The following is a 21,513-nucleotide window of genomic DNA, read 5'->3' on the forward strand; positions in this document are numbered from 1 at the left end:
GACAGGCTTGGTAAGCAGTCGCTTCTGACTCAAAGAGGAGGACATCTAGTAAGTACTTGTTAAGTGAGGTACTACTGTAGCTATGAGAAGCCTGCACGATTGTCTTTGCCAATGCTTGATGTAAAAGGCGCCTGGCTCACGGAACGCTTCATGCCTCCAAGGCAGATATTTGCAGCTGTCACCCTTCTAACCAATCACAGCGACTCCAAGCTGGAGCCTGGCCGAGGTTCAGCCAATGGGAGAAGTGTTCATGCGGGCCAATCAGAGCCCGCCCTGCCCGGTGGGCGATACTGACAGCCGAAACTTTGAAGTTCCTCGGTCAGGAGGTGTGATCTGTGGCACCCGCTGCTCCCGCCCGGTGCAGACTAAGAGAGGGAGCTGTACACTGACACCCCGAGGGGGGCACCGTCTGCTGGGATCCCGAGATCCATCGGAGGGAGCAGATGCCGAGGGTAAGCGCTGCACAGAGGGAGGCGCCGGGACAGGGGCGGTCATGGGCGCCTTAAACGTGCCCTGCTTGAGCCGGGAGGGGGGTAGTGGGGCTGCACAGCCCCTCACCCCCTGCGCCCTAAACATCCCGCCCGCCGTGCGGTTCTGGGCCTCCAGAAGTCCAGAAAACCCCACCCAGCCTGGCACTGCTCAAGCCCTGGCTCCCTGCCAGCCTGAGGGGCGCAGCCGGGCCCCTCTGTGTCGGGGCGAGGTAAACAGAGGCAGGCAGGACATGTCTGCACTGATCCCAGGACTTGAAGCCTGGTCCTTGAGGTGCTAACTCTGGGGCCCCCAGACCCCTCTGTTTTGGGGCCTTGAGCCTCTTCTAACATCTGTCTGTCCAGCTAGGGAAGCGGGGGAGATGTTTGTGAACGTTACTATTGGCTCGGCTGGCTTAAGAAAAACAACTTTAGAAGTTTCGCCTCAACGGACACAGATGGTACAGAAAAAAACAACAACGATCATTGGCAAAGCCAATAGGTCTTGCCTACGTAAGAGCAATCGGCTTTGGCAATGTGTTTTAGCCGTGTTGTACACCAGCGTGGCTGCTGTTTAGTGTGGGTTGCCGTGTCCCCGCAAAGACGCAGGACACAGGTAGGGGTTATCGCTTTCCTTTATTGTACTTCTGCTCAGAGCTGCTTGTGATCATGTCTGCCCACGCTCCCTCGTCCCCTCCCCACACCCTTGACCGGATGTAGTGTCCAGTTACCCTGGGGCCCCCATGGTCCACTGCAGGGTCCTAGTGCCCTGCCCCAGGTCTCTACATGGGTAAATGTCAGCAGCGTAGAGTGGAGGGAAGTGTCGTAGAGTGATGTAATATGGAGTAGAGTAGAGCGGTGTAGAGTGGAGTTGTGTAGAGTTTAGTGGAGTGACATAGAGTGGTGCGGAGTGGCATAGAGTGTCATGAAGTGGTGTAGAGTCGAGTAGAGTTTAGTGCAGTAGAGTGGTGCGGAGTGGCATAGATTGTCGTACAGTGGAGTTTTGTACAGTGTCAAAGCTGCCAAGGTTTCAGATTGATTATGAGTGACATTTTCTCGTGAGCAAAATCAAGCAATGAAGAGAGGGAAACCTATAAATATCAGAAATGACACCCTTTTGAGCAACGTGAAACTCTAAGAAGATCTTAAAAGTGCTGGAAAGCACCAGCTCTGGAAGGGCACTAACCTGCTGCCCTTGTAGCCTGACTGTAGTTAAACTAATACAAATATGATCTGTAGCATAAAATACAAACATAGCTGTACTGCTGAGTTTGAGTACCTAGATGGTTGCAATTACGTTCGGGAGCCGAGTGCACACATGTAAAGGTCAGGGAGTGTGAACTGAGCTGATGGCTGTAGAGCCACATTAAATCGTACCAAGACAGGTAAACTGCTTTCCAACTGTAGTCCTATAATATGTTACGTTTTCAGCCAGTTATGTCATTTCTTATCCAATATAAAGTTGCATTCTGGGACATGTAGTTTAACTTTTCTGTCTACTGTTGACTAAAAAGCCAGACATTAGTGAAGATGTTTGATACAACAGATTCGGCAATGATAAATAAAAGTTTCTTTAAAGACAAGACATGGAAAGTTTTCTTTTATTGAAAAATGATCCGTCGCAATTTGGGCACTCATCAGAGAGCCCATTTGAAAATGTCGCTGACACCATGCGTGCAGGGCCACAATATGTATTGAGGGTCTGTAGATAGTTTTCGGTTAACACAGTTCCTTATCCGTACACCCTGAAGGGCGGGAGCACCCTTGCACGGCCGTGTCTGCAAAGCACGGCAAGTTATGGTCGCTGCTGAGGTTACCATGTAGCACAGTGCCTACTGGTGAGGCCTGGGTGAAATGAAAAGCGAAAGCAGCCTTGATCGAGGCATGGGAAAACACTGTGCGATCTATTTATAGTAGACCTGGGCGAAAATTCCGTTCCGCTCGCGGAAATTGCGATAATTTGACATTTTTGCGTTTCGCGGAGAGCGCGAAAATGTCAATTTCCGCAATCCGTATCTTACCGCAAATTTTTTTCTTGCTCGCGCTGTAAAAAAATACATTGTCACGTGCGCGCGATCGCCTTACCTGAATCCCCGTGTTCGCCGACAAGTTTTCCTGATCCGGTCGCGTTCTCCACGAGATGTAGTATTGTTGGTTGCCATTTGCGCTGTCTCGCAAAAGTTCACGCCTGCATTAACGTCATACGTCGCGCGATCGCGTCTTTCTTCTCGCGATCATGCACCGCGAGAGTATGAGATGATTGAGATCTCGAACACGTCATTCTCCACCGCGAGGGAAAGCGTGAGGATGCGGTCACGTCATATTGAACGCGGGCGGGCGGGACAAGTGAAAACAAGATGGCCGCGCCCGTGAGCAACTGCATGGGTAAGTTGGCGAGCCGGGATCACGCAGAAAATACCGTGAACGGGCGGGAAAAAAACTTCTGCGTCTTCGTGATATTTCCGCGTGTTTGCGGAGATTTTTAACATTTTCGCGATAGTTTGCGAAAGTGAATTTAGCAAATTCCGCCCAACCCTAATTTATAGTAAACTAAATAAATTATTAACAGCTTTCTAATGTCCTCTCAGCAAGACAAAAACACACCATTACAACATGAGAAGGTGTGAGATAATTACACTCTTCCATTAAGGGAGTTATAAAGAAAATGTTATATAACACTGGAGCATTCTGAAGCTCTGCTGTTAGTTAACAACGAGTCAGACGGCTGTCTTCCACCAAGTGCGGGGATCGTGTACAAAGCATTCAGATTAATTCTTCCCATTATCGTGCAAGTTCTTGAACACAGATTAACACCACCAGAGGTCCTGACTTGCCTCTATGACATAGGAGCCATTGGGTCCACCACTCACAGCATTTCCTCCAGATCATTTTAGGTAGCTTGAAGGGTGCCTCCATTTGTCCTGAAGAAGACCCCACTGTAAGGACTTAAAACCCCCTACATACACCCTTGCGGTTGAAACGTCGATGGCTTTATCTGTTTTCTGTGTATAGATAACAGCGATTGATTCACTGTATCACTTGAAAACTATGGTTCTCATGTTTGTTTCGCCTTCCTTCATTGTGGCTGGATAGGTCACCAAATTCCTTTGATGTATTTATTGCACATTGCCCTTCCTCTTTCACCAACCCTCACATTTGCACATCGTTGTACACTCCCCCCTTCCATTCTGGAGCACCTTTTGTAATAATAATGCAGACCATTGTGCTGTTATAGAATGTGAATATCATCTTATGTTAAACAAAAATAAACAGTAATTCGGATTTATCCGAAGGTGATGTTGTATCCAACGTTGAATCTGTTTCCACTGTGACCATTTTCTTATGTACTGTACTCGACCCAAGTCCAGTGGACATTTGGGTTTCCCCATTAGTCTGTTAACAATAGCAGACTCAAGCAGGCACCACCTGCTCCTGTCCCAGCCCATCAGGCCCCCGGTGATATTTCCTGGCACAAGAAGGAGCTGCTGAAAGACAGAGGGCTTCCATGCCCATTCCACGCGAGGATGCCGCCGGCCAGCCAGGGAGTTACGCCACTAGTTACTTAGGCAGTTGTCATGATACTCACCAGAACTAACGGTGATTGTTGGGGTGCGAGGTTGGACGCAGTAGTAGCACAGACCTAGCCGGCAGCAAGGACCTAATCCATTCACTGTCTCCAAATGTCCATGGCAGAAACACGTACACAATTTAAAAGTTCTTTCCTAGGCAGCCAGGCTCTCCCCTTTCCGCTTGCTTACACTTCTGAGAGCTCTTAAACGCAAACCACAGCCCCCGTTTGTAACCATGACATCCACCTCTCCTCGCCTTCCAGGCTGCAACGAAACGCTGGTCCAGTTCATCACAGTATTAAGTCGACCCCTGAGGAGCCAGCGCTGGCCTGCATCCGCTCTTAAGTGTCTTTATCAGTCAGCCGGTCCTCTTAAGGAAGACTTTTTCTGTCAAGTGCGGGGATGTGAAAACATTCCTCAATTGCAGTTAGTCTAACGCCTGATGAGTGATGCTTGGCAGGACTGGAGTGTCATAGGGTGGAGTCAGTGGTGTAGCAAGGGGGGGGGGGCGGTCCACCCAGGGCGGCACAAGTTTCGGGGGCGGCAGCTCCACCCCACTTTTACATGGGTTTCCCGCGGGGTCGGCGAACCGCAAGAATTCTCGCCAACACCCCCTGCTCTTCAGCGCGGCCGCGGGGCAGCAAAGGCAGGGACCACCATGGGCGGCAAATTGCCTAGCTACGCCACTGAGTGGAGTGTTGCAGAGTGGAGTAAAGTGGCGTGGAGTGGCATATAGGGAATTGCATAGAGGGGAGTCTAGTAGAGGAGCATAGAGCAGAGTTGAGTGAAGGAGCATAGAGTGGAGTGGATTAGGGTAGAGTGGAGTAAAGTGTCATAGAGTGGAATGGAGTGGCGTAGGGTAAAGTGGCATAGACTGTCATAGAGTGGAGTATCGTAGAGTAGTGTCATGGAGTGATTATAAAATGGAATATGCATGGTGTGGTAGCGCATTGCCATAACAAACAACACATTTTCAATCGAAATGACAATTACACTTGTACGTACAGTTTTACTGATACAACCATACTGCGCACAAACAATAATGTCTAGAAGTGGCAACACCTAGGTGCCAATTACGATCCTGTAAAAACCGGGTACGAACCGTCGGACGGAGGCTTTTTTCCGTCCGACTCGTACCCGGTCGTAAAACATTACAAACATGCAAGTACGATTCGCACGGAAACACCATTTCCGTACGAGTCGTACAAAACACCGACCGACGAAAAGATACATACAAATGTGATCCGGGGAAAGCGCCGATGTGACTTCGGGACGCTCTCAGGCAGCGTTTCACGAACCAGGAAGTACGATTCGAACCGACAGCGGTCCGGACGGCAATATTTTTACGGCACCCAAAAAGTGCCGGAAAAGCGAAGTACGCCGCGATGCGAGTGGAATTGGGGGCCCGGTACACGCCGAACACCCCCCCAGCCCCCGTGAGTACGCGCCGACCCCCCCCCCAGCCCCCGTATGTACGCGCCGACCCCCCGTGTATGTACGGTGCGTACCCCCGTGTATGTATGGAGCGTACCCCCCGTGTATGAATGGAGCGTACCCCCCCGTGTATGTATGGAGCGTACCCCCCGTGTACGTACGAGTCGTACCCCCGTGTATGTACGGTGCGTACCCCCGTGTATGTACGGTGCGTACCCCCAGCGCTACGCGTAGCGCTGGGGGTACGCACCGTACATACACGGGGGTATGACTCGTACGTACATGGGGGTACGCTCCATACATACACGGGGGTACGCTCCATACATACACGAGGGGTACGCTCCATACATACACGGGGGTATGCTCCAATACATACACGGGGGGTACGCTCCAATACATACACAGGGGGTACGCTCCATACATACACGGGGGGTACGCTCCATTCATACACGGGGGGTACGCACCGTACATACACGGGGGGGTCGGCACGTACATACACGAGGGGGTCGGCGCGTACATACACGGGGGGTCGGCGCGTACATGCCGGGGCTGGGGGGGGGGTCGGCGCGTATGCGGGCACATGTCTCCATGGTTGCTATGGGAGTTCGGTGCGGACGGTGTTTTTTCCATCCGGTTGTAACATCGGACGCACGGGATGGATCGTACTTGCGCGGTCGGACTTCACTTTTCACATTTGTACGGTGAATCGTCCGGGGACGTGTCGGACACATTTTACGACCCGAGGACGTGTGGGGAATTATTCCCAATGACATTCGTATGGACTTTTTCCCATGCGAATCGTACTTGCCAGTTTGTACGGCACTTGTGCGATTCGTACGGTAAAAAGACCGGATACGAGTCGGACGGGGACATTTTTTACCGGATCGTAATTGGCACACTAGTGTATTGATTTATTCTGATCATATTAAGTTATTTATTTCCACCCCATTTCAGAATGACAAAAAATGTGCTTTCCTAATTCTGATTTAGTCAGAAATATTTGCACAGCTCTTTTACAGATGTGTACATTTTGTTGTGTGCTAGAAAAAAACAACCTTTCCTTTCTATCCCCCAGTATCCAGCAAGATTGTCACATAAATCCTCTCACTTTGAAGTCAGCGAAAGAAATGTAAACACCAAGCTCCCGTGGAATACAGAGCCTGACATTTGACGTCTGTCTTTGAATGCCCAACTAATGTGAAACAACTAGAACATCATTTAAAGGCCTTTTTACAGAAAGCGAGCACTTGTGGCAGAATACAAGGAGTGATGGTGAAGAGTCTATGCTCCATGGGAGGGACAAAGACATGCTGGGTAGCTTAAAGCAAATAAAAGTAAGCAAATGTGAGTTACAAAGCCAATGCTAAGCAATGGGCGGAACGCATTGCTAGGGAAGCTTTCAGAATGTCCCCAAGAAGTCTTTACAAATCAGACAGCTGCAATGCATGGTTGGCTTCAACCTAAAAAACAGAAGAGGCCTCTTAGCCCCCACAGTTTGCTCCTTCATTATGATTACAGACAGCCATCTTCTGTCACCGTGTTTGGTCTCCAGTGTCTGTGGAAACATTTCAGATAGAAAAGCACAGCTTTAAAACGTATGACTGTGCACATGGGCGTATAATGTCAGTTTGATCCAAGGTCTTATAAGTGTTTTTATTAACTCTAAATACTAACAAGACTGAACACAAAGCACTAAACTGTGGTGTTAAATAGAAGAGAGATTCCCGCCATGCATAGGCAGATCGTCCGGAGACGCGTTGCTCCAGCGCGGAATGCAAAATCCCTCCCTACCGTCACGGACCAAAAGATCTCACATACACACACTATCCATACATTCGCTGGTGGGGCCCATAACACCAACATTCACTCTCCATCAGTCCGTGCGAGAGGCGATTGTCCTTCCAAGCGCTGGAAATGAGGGGGAAAAAATACCACTTCTACCCTAATGAGCAACAAATCCACACAACCTTCTAATACTCATTAGGCCCTGAATTTCACCTTTGGTATTCCTCTCATAAACGGGACGGATCAGTTAGTTCCAGGTTTAAGTGACCTTCTAATTCTCTAATTAACCTTTTCATTAACACATTTCAATGAATAAACAACCCGATTCATTTCTGTAGATATTCAAATTCAAATTTATATTAATATTGCAAATTAAATCATTCATTTGATCAAGTTGCCATTCATATTTACCTATTCTGGCTAAAGTCGTCCTCTATGTCAAATCTGGCAGTCTCGCAAATCTATGCCCATCAATTTTAGTAGGTTCAGTTCATCAGGAGTTTGGGCATTAATTCAGTCCGTCAAAGATTCAGGCAAACAGCTGTCCTGCAGTGTCACCGTCCTCTCCGTCAGCATAACATCAGGAAATCGAAGAAGCAACCCACAACCTCCCTATTCTATGGGTTTTTATATTAATTTCAATAACAAAATGTAACAAAAATGAGTTTTAAACTGTTCTGATTGGCTGGTCAGGGGTCGTCCTACAAAGTTCTCATAAGGTTTAGTCCATGGTGTCAGCATACTTGCTGGTTCCGGTTTTTAAAGAAAGTATTTTGTCTGTAGGGTTGGCACTTTTTCCAGTGCGACCTTGATAAGTGCAGCTTGCCTGGGGTCAGAACGAGGCCATTGTTGCTCATCTTAGCGCAGGCGCACTTCACCCAAGCCTTGTTCAGCGTTGGCAGTCAGGTTAGTCACCAAAGGCAGCCATCTTTCGATAGGCCAAAATGGTCAATTTAAGCAAAGAAACACAAAAACGTAATTAATACATAAAAATGACTAATCAAATGTTATTCCCTCGCTAATACCCATATGTGTATGTATTTATCTAGCAATAGCAACACTCAATGCGGTTTATACTTACTAAATAAAGCACGAATCACAATACATCACAAAAGCAACATATATCATGCAATATTCTAATTATCTATGATTAGTATGCGTACAAAATTTAGTTCACGTATTAATTAAGCCATGCAGATGCAAATCCCACGTGTATTTCAGTCATTAATAAGGTTCATTAGTTATTTCCACTTCAATCCATTAATTCAATTATAATTAATTAATTAATCTAATTAATAAACATGCAAAATGGGGTGGGGATACAAAATTTTCATAACCCGCTCCAGCAATCCCCCCTTTGGTGATTTTATCACCACACCATCCAAAATTTTGTTCTGTCTTACGGAATCTTTCAAATGTTTTCTTGCTCTTAATCATAATTCAGTTTCACCTACGTCTTCTCTTTTTACTGATTCATACATACTCTCCTTCCACTCCTCCAATTCTATTTCCTTAATTTCTCTTTCTTGTTTCTTATCTTTTCTTTTAGAATTTTCACTTTTTATTCTTTTCTTAGTTTTCTTGTTTCTACAGCACATACAACATAATCTTATCACTAAATTTCATGCAGATTACACATGTTAATGGAAACAATATTTTACCTATAAGAGTACTACCTATTTTTACTAAGAAATTCTTAATAGCAGCTGTTTTCTTTCCAATTCTTTCCCAAACATCTTCAACCTCCAGTGGTGCAAGTTCGTCATGCAATTCAGTAATATTCTTAATATAAGTTTTCAGATCTTTGCTTTTGTCAGGAATGTAAGTACAACAATGTTGAACTTTCAACATTCCACAGACTCCACCCTCTTTTGCCAATAAAATATCAAGGGCAAGTCGATTTTGCATTACCATAGCACGCATGGCAACCATTTCAGTGTTAACCAATAAAAATCCTCCAGCGGTGCTTGTTGACAAGCGATCCACTACTGTTGACAATTTTCTAATTTTATTTGCATTCAGAGTTATTCCCACTGCTGGTATCAATGCCTGAAAAATGTCAACTAAAATTTCTGCCCAAGATTCTCTCTTGGTCCTTGCTAAATGATTACTTAAACTATGTACACCATCTTCTCCTCTATCCATATGAAAGATTTTCGGAAAGACCAGGCCTACGTAACATGTGCCATACCAGTGGTCTGGCAAACGATAATATGCCCTGTTCCCACAAATAAAATATAATCCAGGAAAGACTGGATCTCTTCCACCTTTGAATCCCCATCCACCCATGATTCGGTATGTATCATGGCACTCACTATTACCTAGGAAATAATTATCATACACAGTTTGATTCCTTCAAATGCAAAATTTCCCTTTCTGAGGCCAATCTAAAGCTATAGTTGGACTAGCTTCTCCTTTCAAATGTTTTTCTTTCTCTATATCCCAGACTGTTTTCTCCACTTTCCCTTCTGCTGCCTTTCTTTGCATTTTCAATCTCTTTTCTTCAACCATGTCTAAGAATGTCTTTTCCTCCTTCTTCAAACTGCATGTTAGATTGTTTCTAAAAATATACTCTAATGTTAGTTCCTTAGTTTCTAAGAATTCACCTAATACCTTAGCAAGCTTTACTTTGTTCAATTTATCATAAGAAGGCACTTGCGCAAAAATGTTATCTACATCTGAAAAATAATATTCTAATTTCCCTGTCTCATAAAATAAACTAGCTATTACACTACATGTTATTCCATACTTTGCCGGAAGGTGATGATATGTCACTCCCTCAGAAAGAGATGCAGGTAACTGCATACATACTTAGCAGTCCCATTGTCTTTACATATCCATACAAAAATTTTGAAAACACATTATTAGAAAAATCTGTTATTGACCTGTCTTTATGTAAATAGTTATTATCTATTCTAGTTGGAACTACCTTTGGAATTTTCCCTATACTAGTTTTGTTCTCACTATGTCCATCTAATGTATCTATAGTGGCCTTAAAGGAAATGACAAGAGCAAGGATGCTCCATAAAAGCATTATTAATCCTGTACAACAACAACACATTTTACACCATCTTTTCATGAATGTACATCTACCTTTACTACTTTCTATGTTAGCCATCTTTGTTAAAATGGACCGTGTCTTTTGACTTAGCCTCTTTTTCTTCACAACTAGTTTAACTAACACCTATTTGGTTCTACCAGTCTCTATCTTTTGATTCAATATCTTGTTTTCTTCATCAATAGTTTTCTTAACTTATTCAGTTCGGCATCTCATCGTTCTTCACTCTCTTCTCATCATCCAAATATGGATTTTCCTGAACTTCCGTTTCTTCTTCTCCAATGTCGGACAAGAGAACTCTCAGGATTTCCGATTCTATTTCATCCTCAACCACTTTCAGTACAGCCTCCTCTGGATTTCCTTGACTATCTGCCTCTTCCTCCTTTTCAGGCAGAGCCACGTACGTCCATTCTGATGACTTATACTTCTGGTTTGGTTTCCTTGTTCTTCTACTCTTTGTCTTCAGTTACTTCGTCTTCTTTTGATTTCTGTTGACTTGTCACTTCATTCACCTGTTCAGCTCTCGGTAAATTCACTCGTGTCAGTTGGTATCTCAGTTTCCTTATTTTATTGGGCCAAACATCATCTCTTGCAACTCTTTTTTTACTTTACTTTTTGTCATTCTTTTCATTCCTCCAAGCTCTCTTTCTTAGAACTCGACCTTCAGGTATTTCATTTTCACTCTCTTCAGACTCTGTCTCAACTTGCTTTGTCTTTTCAGCGACTTCTTCTTCCACCACTTGTTTTGTTTTCCCTACTTCTGTCCCTCCTCGGATCTCCGACACGCAATCTTCCTGCTGGATACTTGTCCCTTCACCTAACTGGATGTTGCAGTTGCCTACACCTCCTCGGGCGTCTTCCGCAGAAATCTGTCCCTCTCTCTCTGTACCTGTCCCTTGTTCACTTAAATTTGTTACTTCAGGTGGAATTTCTCTCAGTCTCTCATCTGGTACTTCCTTTTCACGAATTTCTTTTGTTGTATCTTCAGTACTCTTTCCTCTTTTCTTTCTGTGTTCTTTCTTAGAAACCTGCGCTTCTTGCTCGTTTCCAGAATCGCTGGATTTAGAAATCTGCAATCTTCTTCTCAGAGAGCTACTTCTGGGGACCAAAGCTGAACTTTGTTCTGTTTCCCCCCTTTCAGAGTTTTATCGTGTCTTTGACCCTTCGTCATCTGATTCAGTACTTGATTCTGATTCATCAAAGTATTCTTTTCCTGTGCTGTCCACCGGATTTGGAATTCTCAATGTATGACTTGCATGGATCCAGTTTTTCAGTCCAGCACACTTCACAGCTGTGGTCGTGGTCAAAATGACTTGTCATGGTTTTTCCCACCTTGGAACCAGACAATTTATCCTTCTGTGGACCTTTATCCTTACCCAGTCACCTGGGCTCAGATCATGGGCTGGTTTCTTTTCAAGTGTGGTGGCATCTGGTCCAACCTGATGAAACACAGAATGAACTGCGTCAGCCAGGCCTTTACAGTATTCCAACACCATGTCATCAGTTATTGTCATCAGCTTGTTGACTGATATAAACACATGTCTCATAGCACGTCCCATGATTATTTCATGAGGACTCAATTGACCTTATTGTCATGATTACTAGAGGCAAGACATCAGGCCATTTCATACCTGTAGCCAAACACATTTTCCCTATTCTTTTTTTTTAAATTTTTTTTTTAATAATCTTTTTATTAACATTAAATCCGCAGCAGTTACAGCAGTCACGACCAAAGAGCAGTCTATAATTATACAAGGTACATGTAAGGGCACCAGGCAAAACCAACATCTTTTCAAGGGCAATTTCGCTCAGAGACTAACCCAACATAAAGTGCCATACAGACCACCCAACGACCCGCCCAATTCCCCGGGGGCTCAAATCCAGATAGTGCCTGGTTAGGTGTTACCCAAGGCTCCGGACTTTCCCTCTATTCCCAAGTTATCCAGTAGAGCCTGTCTCTCTCGCCGGAGTTCTACCGTGGGAGATATACAAATGCCCCCCCCGATATTTATTCCACCGTCCCCATTTATGGTCCCATTTTTGGGGGCACCCTCTACCTTTATAGACCGTTTTCTCCGCCACCATCGAGAAATCCATATCTTTGGCCCAGGCGCTCAAGGACGGCAAAGCAGCCACCCCCCATTTCTGGGCAATGTTTCTTTTAGCTAGGGCCCAACCCAACGCCGCCCACTCCTGCTCTGCTTGGGTAAGGTCCATGTCCTCCCACACGTTCAGGAGGCATAGCTGAAGGGAGGGGACCACCGACTTCCCGGTGGCCCGTGCCATCTGGCAGGTGACTTCCATCCAATAGTGTTGTATGGAGGGGTAGGCCCATAAAATATGTGTAAACGTGCCCACGTGAGAACAGTTACGGATGCACAGCTCGTTAGGACGCTGACTTAGTTTGCACAAGAGGACCGCATCAAAATATACACGGTGCAGAACCTTGAGTTGGACCAGGCGTAGCCGCATCGATATCGCCATCTCCCGAGGGGAGGCCAGCGCATCTCGCCAAGCCTCGTCAGACATCTCGCCCGCGTCCGACTCCCACCTAGCCCGTAGTTTCTCCATCGGGTCATCACGGTTATTGATTAACTTTTTATATGTTAGGGAAATCGCCCTGCGGTCCATGGGGTCGAGCAACAATCTATCTTCTAGGGGCGAGTAATCAGGAAGGGGAGTCTCAGCGGGCAGGACACTGTCAATTGCATGGCTTATTTGTAGGTAGCGGAACTGCTCTGAGGGAGCAAGTTGGTATTTGAGCTGCAGCTCAGTGAATGTCGCCTTCCTACCTTTAACCCATATGTCCCCCACTGTAGAGATGCCAATGAGGTCCCATTTATCGAACCCCGCATAGGTGCTCAGCCATCCCAGACAGTCCGGTTCCCATAACGGAGTGGCCTTAGTCAACCGCCCGTGCCTCCCCATTCGCTTCTGGAGAAGATGCCAAATCTCTACCGTTCTGGCCGTGGGTCCCGTAAGATCTAGTTTTTTCGGATTTGAGTATAGTGCCCTGTTATATCCACCCTTACCCATGAGCCAGCGGTCGGTTCGGAAGCTAGGGTCCTCCTGCGCCCCGAACACCCACTGGTTGATCGCGATCAGTTGGGTGGCCTGGTAATAGAGGCGGAGGTCCAGCAGGCCAATCCTACCATCATACCAGCCCATTGTTAGTTTCTGCATTGCTATACGCGGCGTTCCGGTATCTCACAGCAATCCCCACAGCGTTGCATCGATTTTTAAGAAATAGGCCTCCGGAATCGGGATGGGAGTATTCTGGAGGGCATAGAGGAAACGGGGGAGCGCCAACATTTTGAAGAGGGCTGCCCGGCCCAGGAGTGTAAGGGGCAACGTTTTCCAATGGACCACATCAGATTTGAACCTCTGTAGAGGGCCCTCTAAGTTGCGTTCATAGAATACTGTGGTGTCTAAGGTTATGAAAACTCCTAGATATTGGAAGCGCTGTAGCGCTACCGGTATAGTATACCCCCTGGGGCTAAGCAGTGGATCACCCCGGAGTGGGTACATCTGGGATTTGGACCAGTTGATCTGGTATCCCGAGTGGGCCCCAAATATATGAAAGATATGTAGTACCCTACGAAGCGATCGCGCGGGGGAGGCCAAGCATAGTAAGACATCGTCCGCATACAGCGAAATGCGGTCTTCATGATCAGCTGTCCATTTGAGGCCCCGAATTTCGGGGTCATTTCGGATCCAGACCGCTAGGGGCTCCAGCGCCAGGGCAAACAGGAGCGGTGACAGGGGGCAGCCCTGCCGAGTCCCACGTCCCAGGGGGAAGGAGGCCGAGCGGTGGTTGTTGACCGATAAACAGGCCGTAGGCATGGTGTATAGTAGTTGGATCCATCTCATCAACCGAGGGCCCACCCCGGGCCAAAACAGCGAACAGGTACTCCCACGCCACTGTGTCAAACGCCATCTTGGCATCCAGCACGAGTAGCGTCGCATCTTCTTGAATTGTCGCCGCGCGACCCAGGGCGCCATGGACACGACGCAGATTTCGGGCGGTGTTCCTATTCTATTTTTGATAGTACCATTCATCTGTTCAACCACACCAGAAGCCTCTGGTCGGTAGGCAGAATGTAGTTTTTGTTGTACATTCAATGCTTCACAGATTAATCCTACGATCTCATTATGGAAATGTCCACCTCGGGCTTGTTGGGAATGCTCCCACCCACCTGGAGAATAGGCAGACCACAACCAAAACATACCTCAGTCTGTTACAGGGAGGCATCTCAATGAAATCTACCTGCATTCTGGTGAAAGGCCCTCCTTCTCGACCTATTGTTCCCAGACTCACTACTGTCTTCCTTCCAGGATTGTACTGCTGACATATTAAGCATCTCTGACAAAGACTTTCTGCTACAAGTCTGAATTTTGCACTGTACCAGGTCTGCTTAAATGACCTGATCATGGCATCTCTCCCAATATGTCCCTGGTCATGATACATCCGTGCCATGGTAGACATCATGCTATCAGGCATAACTGGTCTTCCTTCTCGATAGATCCACACATGATCCTTTTCCCTTGGGGCATATCCTGCTTTTACCCACTGTCTCATTTCCTCATCTCCTGCCTCATCCTGCAATTGTTTTACCTCTTCCCAAGTTCCCACAATGTTAGTGAACATCAATGAGCAAGAAGACCTTTCTCTTTCCTTAGCCCGATTGACCGAATTCTGATTTCGTGCACAATACTGCGCCATGTCGTTTGCACACCTATTCCCAGTGGCAATATAATCACCACCCTGACTATGTGCAGCACATTTTACAACAGCCAATTGTTTAGGCAGCTATATCGCCTCAAGCAACTTTCCAACCACTTATGCATTCTTAATGGGAGTTCCACTCGGGGTCAGGAAACCTCTTTGTAGCCATAGTTGGCCGAAGTCGTGTACGACTCCAAAGCCATACTGGCTGTCAGTTATCACAGTCACTCTCACGCTCTTCCCAATCTTGCATGCTCTAGTCAAAGCCACAAGTTCAGCTACCTGGGCTGATTTCACTCCATTCAGATATGATGCTTCAATTACTGCTGCGACTGTGCATACTGCATACGCTGCACTCAGCACTCCTTCATCTGTTCTCAAACATGACCCATCAACGAACATCACAAAATCACTTTCTGGCAAAGGTACATCTTTTATGTCTGGTCGTGGTTTGGTACAAAAATCAAGTACATCCAGACAATCATGATCAACTTCATCTCTTACCTCCACAATCTCAGCATCAGGCATCAACGTTGCAGGATTCACATTCACACATCTCGCAAGACTCTCATTAGTTGCACCCAATATGACCTTTTCATACTTTGTCAGCCGACTATGTGTCATATACTTAGTACGACTCCTTGTCAACAGAATTGCTACATCATGGGGTACAAACACTTTCAATGGATATCCCATCACAATTCCTTCACTCTGCTCCAAACTTCGACATGTTGCAGCCACCGCTTTCAAACATCCAGGTAAACCTACAGCTACTGGATCAAGCATTGATGAAAAATATGCAATTGGTCTCCTCAGTTTTCCATGCTTCTGGATTAACACAGAAAGTGCACATCCATTTCTCTCACTGCAGTACAACTCAAACTCCTTCTCATAGTCAGGCATACCTAGTGCCTGTGCTTCACACAAACCATCTCTCAATTGTCTAAATGCTGCCAATTCTTCTTTGTTTAATTCAAGGGGATCGTTTACATCACATCTCGTTAATCGCACCAGAGGCTTTGCGATCAAGGAAAAGTTCCCTATCCACTGACGACAGTACCCAACCATTCCCAAAAACATTCTCACGTCTCTTTGAGTCATGGGAGCTCTCATTCCTTTTATTATTCTAATTCTGTCTATTGTTATTTTCCTTAGTCCTTTCTCAATGTTGTGTCCCAGATACTGTACTTCCTTTTTGCAAAACTGTAATTTTGCTGGTGACACTTTAAGTCCTCCATCTGCCAAATGATTCAGCAAGGCTATTGTATCTACCTCACAGGCTTCACGTGTTTTTGACGCTACTAAAAGGTCGTCAATATATTGGACCAAAACAGAACTTTCAGGCATTTCTAGATTCTCCAAAGACTTCTTTACTAACTGATTGAATATTGAGGGGCTTTCTGTATACTCCTGTGGGATTCGACACCATGCCAAAATACGCTCACCAAAACGAAATGCAAAAATTTGCTGACTGTCATGGTGCAATGGGATGGAAAAGTAAGCATGACACAGATCAATTACTGTGTACCATTTTGCATCATGGGGAATCTGATATAAAATCATTTTTTTTTATTTTTTTTTTTAAATAATTTTATTCAGCAGTGTCAGCAATACATAAACATTACATATAGGCCAAAATTCATACATCTCAAGACCAAAGAGAATCATTTTAAGACATTTACAGATATTATAGCTGTTCACCACCAGACAGCCACTTGGTAATCGGTGCCCATAGTTGCTCCCCAAATTGTTTTCTTCTATGTCCCTTTAATTTATATAAAGCAACTTCCATGTAGTATAGAGCAAGGATCCTAGACCTCCATTCAAAAAAAGAGGGTGGATCTGAGCTTAGCCACTTCGTGGTGACACAAAGGCGAATTACCGCCATACTCAAAAATAAGAAGCCCCTTTGTGGTGCCAGCCTTCTATTACTTAACAGTTCAGGCTCAGTTCCAAATAGCACTAAGCCCGGATTAAATATTACCGGAAATTCTAAAGAGGAATTCAGGAAAAGTTGCACTTCGCCAAGAAAATGGGTTAATGAGGGACAAAAGAAGAACATGTGTGCAGCCTCCGCTGCGCTCTCACCACAGCGCGCACATTTGTCCCCTCTTCCCACTTTCCATTTTGCAAGCTTGGCTGGAGTATAATAAAGATCGAAAACTGACATAAAACACTGGCTCTTTAAACTCCCTGAAAACAGGATAGTGCTTGCCATTTCTAGCGACTCCTGCAAGTCTAAATTCTGAATCCCTATCTTCCTATTCCATTTAAGTTCCTGGATTTGGAGGTCATCATGCTGGCCGCAGCTAGCCTCTTTGTATAGCTGAGAAAGATTCGCCTTAGAACTTAACACTTTAAGTATCGGGATTCCCTCAAGTGAGCATATACCGTCTGTGATAGCTTTATCTACATAGCTACGCAGCTGTAAATATTTAAAAAAATCCCCCCTTCCCAAATTAAATTTTTCACTCACTGAAGCATAGGGCATTAATTGGCCATGTTCACATATATCCCCCAAAGTCCTGATGCCGGCCAGCCGCCACTTCCGAGCAACAGAGTCCATAAGGACTATGGATAAAGCCCCGGGAAGCCCAATCGGTGTATAAACATTAACTTTATTTATCCCACACAGCAAACCTATCTTTTTCCAAACATAAAAAGCTGTGGCCAAGACCTTAAATCTAGTTTTTTTGTAGTAGCTAGGTTCAATAACCCTAACTAATAAGTACCGTACTTCTATACCGAGAACCATTTCAAAAATAGAAGGGGTTACTGCCGGATCCATGACAGCCCTTTCACCATAAATCAGAATACGACAGTATTGAAGCATCGAAACATAATAATACAAACGAAAATTTGGAATGGCCCACCCACCTCGACTAATTGGCATAAAAAGCCATTTCATGGCTCTTCTTGACCTTTTGTAACTCCAAAGGAACCGAGAACAAAGTCTGTCTATCTTCACAAATAAGGAATTAGGAAAAATTAACGGAATCGCCCTAAATATATACAGAAACTTCGGGAAGATCATCATTTTGATAACGTTGCTTCTTCCATAAAGTGATAGATGCAGGTGATCCAGTCTCTCCAGAGTCCTATCAGACTCTAATATTATAGGGTCAGCGTTCAAGGCTGGGATTTCCTCGACTTTCGCTGAGATTCTAATACCCAAATATACAGCCTGATCAACTATTAGATTAAGATCAGCTGGGCATCCCTTTTCTGAGTGCAAGACCTGAGTCTTAGTCAGATTTAATTTATATCCTGAATACCTGGCAAAATCACTCGTCAAGCTCTCAATTCTATCTAGCGCTTGGACAACATCACTAGTCAAAACTGCTATGTCGTCAGCATAAGCTAACACTCTGACCTCATGTAGCCGAGGTTTGACAGGAGCAATTAGCATGTCGCATTCCAGTTTATGAATCAATGGTTCTATATAAAGGGCGAAGAGCAAAGGAGAGCAGGGACACCCTTGACGTGTGCCCCTCCACACCTTAAACTCATCTGTTTCCAGCCCTGAAACCCTTACAACTGCCTCCGGCTTTATATACATAGTCTGTATGGCCTTCACAAATTCGGAAGAGAAACCCTTCCAACTAAGCACTGCCCACAGGTAGGCCCAGGAGAATGGAATTGGTCACCTGCTCACGCCAGTCAACAAATCTTAGAGGGGTGGCTATTTTGTCTAAGAAGGGGGTATTAACTGTTAGGAAACATAAAGAGGACAATTGGGGGCGTTGGGCAATGGTCGAAGTTGTTGTTAATAGTGTAAAGCTTACAATATGTACTGTGTATGGTCCAAATCTGGATGAATCTGAATTTTTTGATAAAATTAATTTAGAACTGTCTACCTGGGCTCAGCCGTTTATAATTTGTGGGGATCTGAACATACATTTAAATGAAAGATTTGATGCTATAGGCCGCCCGGCTTATTATGGCAGGAAACCTAGAGTTTTTAGAAGTTTGCGCAGCTTAGTTTTGGATCAAGGATTAGCTGATGCCTGGATTGAATTAAATGCTAATCAACCGGGGTATACGTATTTTTCAGCCCCTCATAAAAAATTGGTTCGGCTGGACTATTTTTTTGTCTCATATTCCCTGCTTGGAAATGCGAGGGTTTTTACACTGCCTAGGTTTATATCCGACCATAACCCTGTAGTCTTAAAAATTGAGTTTGATATAGGTACCCCGCGAAATTTTGAGTGGACTTTTGACAGGAAAGTACTGCTGGATCCGGAGTATTGTAGCCATATTAAGGTCTGGATTTCCAGTTTTTTTGAGATAAATAGGAACACTGCCTCTGTAGGAACCGTTTGGGATGCATTTAAGGCGGGACTTAGGGGGGAGACCCTTAGTTTCGCCGCTTATAAGCGTAAGAATAATAAATCGGTTCTAGATAAACGTATAAAGGACCTAAACAATACTGAATGTGAGCTGGATAAATATATTAAAGAAGGACGGGATTTATCGGAGATACTGAGAAAATTAGCCATTCATAGGTCAGTTGTATATCAACAGTTTGCTGAGGAGGTGGCTGCTAAGTTTCAGATCCACAAAAGGGAATGTTATGAGCATGGTGAGCAGTCTGGCAAGGTTTTAGCCAATCGACTTCGACAAAGGGAGGCTCAGAATAAAATCTTGAAGATTAAAGATATGCAGGGAACAATTCAGACAACACCAATTGGTGTGAGGAAAGCCTTTCAAGTATTTTATGAGAATTTGTATCGCAATGAGGGCACTGAAAAGGCGGAGAGCTTTTTAGCAGGGATTGATTCTACCTCTCTGTCAGAAGAACAGAGAAATAGTTTGGTGGCTCCAATAACGTTAGAAGAAGTTCAGACCGCTATTTTTTCACTCCCCTGTGGCAAGGCGATGGGTACGGATCGAATACCCTTGGAGTTATATAGGAGGTTCTGGGGCGAGTTGGGGTTAGAGCTGTTGAAGCTGTTGCAATATGCTTTTAACGGCTTTCCGCCGGAGTCTTGGTCCAAAACGACTATTATGGTTTTTAAGAAAAAAGGGAAAGACGGGCTCCAACTAGGTTCATATCGGCCTATTTCTTTAATTAATGCAGACAGCAAAATCTACTCAAAAATTCTTGCTGTGAGAATCTCGAAAATTATTGTGTCAATAGTCTCACCACGTCAGCACGGTTTTATTGCGGGACGAGGCACCACAGATCATGTTAGTCGGGTTATATCTCTTCTAGATTAGGCGCAGGCGACTGGGTCACGGGTCGGGTGGCCCTGTTAGATGCTGAGAAGGCGTGGGAATCTGATATAAAATCACTGATGGATTTGGTACAATGGGACAACATGATACCACAATTGTATTCACCTTTCTCAGATCTTGCACTATCCTGAATTTCCCATTAGGCTTTTTCAGTCCCATTATCGGTGAATTACATGGACTACTCATTATTTCTCTCACAATTCCTTGCCTGATCATTTTCTCTATCACAGGAGTTACACCTTCAATTATTTCAGGTGTCAATCTATACTGTGGAACATTTGGATATGTTACTCCTTCTTTTACAGTTATTTTAACTGGATCTACATTTCTCATTAGTCCTACATGTTCTCCAGTGAAATCCCAAACTTTTGCCTTTACAGAGTTTCTCAGTTCTTTTGGTAATTCATCAGGGTTGAATACAGCATATGTTTCAGTAACTTCACTTTCTCTGTTAGCTAGGGTCATCTTATACAATACATCATCATCTGGTGTTTCAAAAGCTATTCCATCCGGAGTACAAAATATGGTGCAATTCATTTTGCACAACAGGTCCCTACCTAATAAATTCACAGGACTGGAGTCACACACCACAAAGCGGTGCATTTCTGAAAATTTCCCTATGCTGACTTTCACTGGTTCTGTAAGATAGGTCTTAATTTACCTGTTGGACACACCAACTACTTGGATCGTTTCATCCGAGAGAGGAAGATTCTTAACATCAGCTGATCTAACAGTTGATCGAGTAGCACCAGTATCCACTAGGAAAGTAATATTTTCATCATTAACCCTCCCATCTACAAAAGGTCCTGTCTGGTCTACCTCTAGAGTTGCGCCAAGTACGCACTCTTCTTCCTCCCTTCGGCACCGTCAATTGCTCTCTTCTGCGTCACTCTCATCGCGTTGCAGCCAATACTGCGAGACAGCACTAGCGCATGGCAGCTTATTTACCTGTTCTTCATTGTAGAATCCAGATTCACTACTATACTTCTGTGTGTTTCTGCTCTGTGGAAAAGGCGGTTTTGGCACCTGATTCTGTGGGGAAACAACTTGCTACAGTTGACCACTCACCTCATGCTGCACCTGTGGGTTCAATGATGGATTTTCATTGTTAGTACTCGGGGGAAACTTACACTCAGATTTCCAATGCCCTATCCTGCCGCAATTATGACACGGGAACTTCTTTTTAGCTTCTTCAATATTCCCTTTGTACTTCCCATTACTAAATATTGTCTTTGT

At 45.0% G+C, this 21,513-nt stretch overlaps 1 protein-coding gene across 2 annotated transcripts in view; it reads left to right on the forward strand.

The window, feature by feature from the left end:
- Positions 1 to 259: 259 nt before the first annotated feature.
- LOC146835436 (NACHT, LRR and PYD domains-containing protein 3-like) overlaps positions 260 to 21,513 on the forward strand; it is a 368,932-nt gene continuing 347,678 nt past the window's right edge. The window contains exon 1 of one of the 2 annotated variants that reach the window (XM_085602993.1): positions 260 to 452. The gene's annotated coding sequence lies outside the window, so the exon portion shown is untranslated. The remainder of the gene's footprint in view (positions 453 to 21,513) is intronic. The other variant, XR_014960731.1, reaches the window with a different exon arrangement.

Source organism: Triturus cristatus, chromosome 4_2 (genome assembly GCF_964204655.1).
Source record: "Triturus cristatus chromosome 4_2, aTriCri1.1, whole genome shotgun sequence".
NCBI classification, from domain to species: Eukaryota; Metazoa; Chordata; class Amphibia; order Caudata; family Salamandridae; genus Triturus; species Triturus cristatus.